The sequence below is a fragment of the Vicia villosa genome, unplaced genomic scaffold (assembly GCF_029867415.1).
Source record: "Vicia villosa cultivar HV-30 ecotype Madison, WI unplaced genomic scaffold, Vvil1.0 ctg.000246F_1_1_2_unsc, whole genome shotgun sequence".
In the NCBI taxonomy this organism is placed as follows: domain Eukaryota; kingdom Viridiplantae; phylum Streptophyta; class Magnoliopsida; order Fabales; family Fabaceae; genus Vicia; species Vicia villosa.
This window is the reverse complement of record NW_026705099.1, coordinates 21,109-22,867: the sequence shown is the minus strand read 5'-3', so window position 1 is coordinate 22,867 and position 1,759 is coordinate 21,109.

Here is a 1,759-nt window from a genome sequence, read left to right as displayed (position 1 = left end):
GACTTGTGATACTTCCGTCATTTTGATTACCCTCTTCTGTTGGAGTAAGATCTTCCAGAGCAATGTAAGAATTCTGAGGTGTGATATACTGGTAGTTGTAACCGTCATTTGGTCCTCCCACAGCATCCCACATTCCCATGGTAATGGGTGGAATTTCGTCTGGATATGGCTGAATGATGTGGTTCAAGTATGTCCCTTCATCATCAATGGCGTTTACTTCTTGGCTGGCGAAGTGTGATATTAACCCTTCAGAGCGAGGATTTTGATCATTCTTTTGATTTTCACCATTATAGCCCAGACCTAGCTTGTCGGACTTGTAGGGTATATCAGGGAGTTGTCCCCACACTGTGCGATCACCCTGTTCAATCATGGCTCTGGCATCTTTGAGAGAAGCCATAGTTGTAGCTGGAGTAGCAGGAATATGCTTGGTGGTAGAGATATCTGGAGATACAACCTCAAAAGCTTGATACGGAGTTTCGATGGATTCGCCCTCCATCTCAACATACTTGTCGTTGCTCAAGTGACTGACCATATATTCTTCTTCGCCATAGACTGTGACAACCTTTCCTTTTACTGGGTATTTTAACTTCTGATGCAGGGTAGAAGTTACAGCGTTTGCCCCATGTATCCAAGGGCGTCCTAGTAAACAGGAGTATGTTGGAAGAACGTCTATTACGGAAAAGATAACATCGAAAGTTTGAGAGCCCACTCTGATTGGGAGCTTAACTTCTCCGTACACCGTTCTTGTTGACCCATCGAAGGCTCTTACAACCACATCACTTGGTTGTAGCACAACTCCTTTGAAGTCAAGTTTTTCCAGTATTACCTTTGGTAACACGTTTAGAGAGGAACCATTGTCTATTAGCACATGAGACAGAGTGGTGCCGTTGCATTCGATAGAGATGTGCAGGGCCTTGTTGTGATTTCTTCCAGCAGGAGTTAGATCCACATCAGAGAAACCAAGACCATTGGGCACTGTAAGACTGGCGACACAATTCTCAAATTGGTCGATTGGGATTTCTTGAGGCACATGCGCAGCTTGAAGGAACTTCATTAGAGCTTTAGCATGAGCTTCTGAATATTTTAGCAGAGATAACATTGAGATTTTTGAAGCAGTATGCCCCAGTTGTTTGACAATATTGTAATCACTTTTGCAGATGATTTTCAATATTTCGTCCATCTCTTGCTTTGATGGATCCTCAGCAGTGATCTCTACCGGATTTTGAACTGGTTCGATCAGTGGCTCTTTGCCTCGAGTGTTGATATCTGGAATAGGAATTGGAACCTGGATTGGACTAGCAGCAATATTTGGAGAAATTTCTGGTGAAAAGATTCTTCCACTTCTCGTGATCTTGCTAGTGCCTGCAATGTTACTTACAGCTGAAGTAGTTAGTGTTGCGTCCTCTTTAGTCGAGGGATCCTGCTTAACTCCATGAATGTAAACATTAGTGTCATATCCCCATGGGACAGCTTTGTCTGAGGAGTATGGAAATGGAGTTGGTCTAGCAATGACTACTGATGCCACTTTGAGTGTAGCAGAAAGTTTGAATGGAGCCTTGGTAGAGATTTTGAATGGTAAGCTGGAGATCACTGAGACGTCTTCCATTCTTATCCCGTTGGCAAAGACTTTGCCCAACATGTCCATAGAAGGGAGCCTCTCAAACATAATGATACGGCGATCCATGTGTTTTTGAATTCCCATCTTTAGATTTTCACAACCATTGGGTTGGCGTGAGCAATAAAAGCAGTCGGGATCACA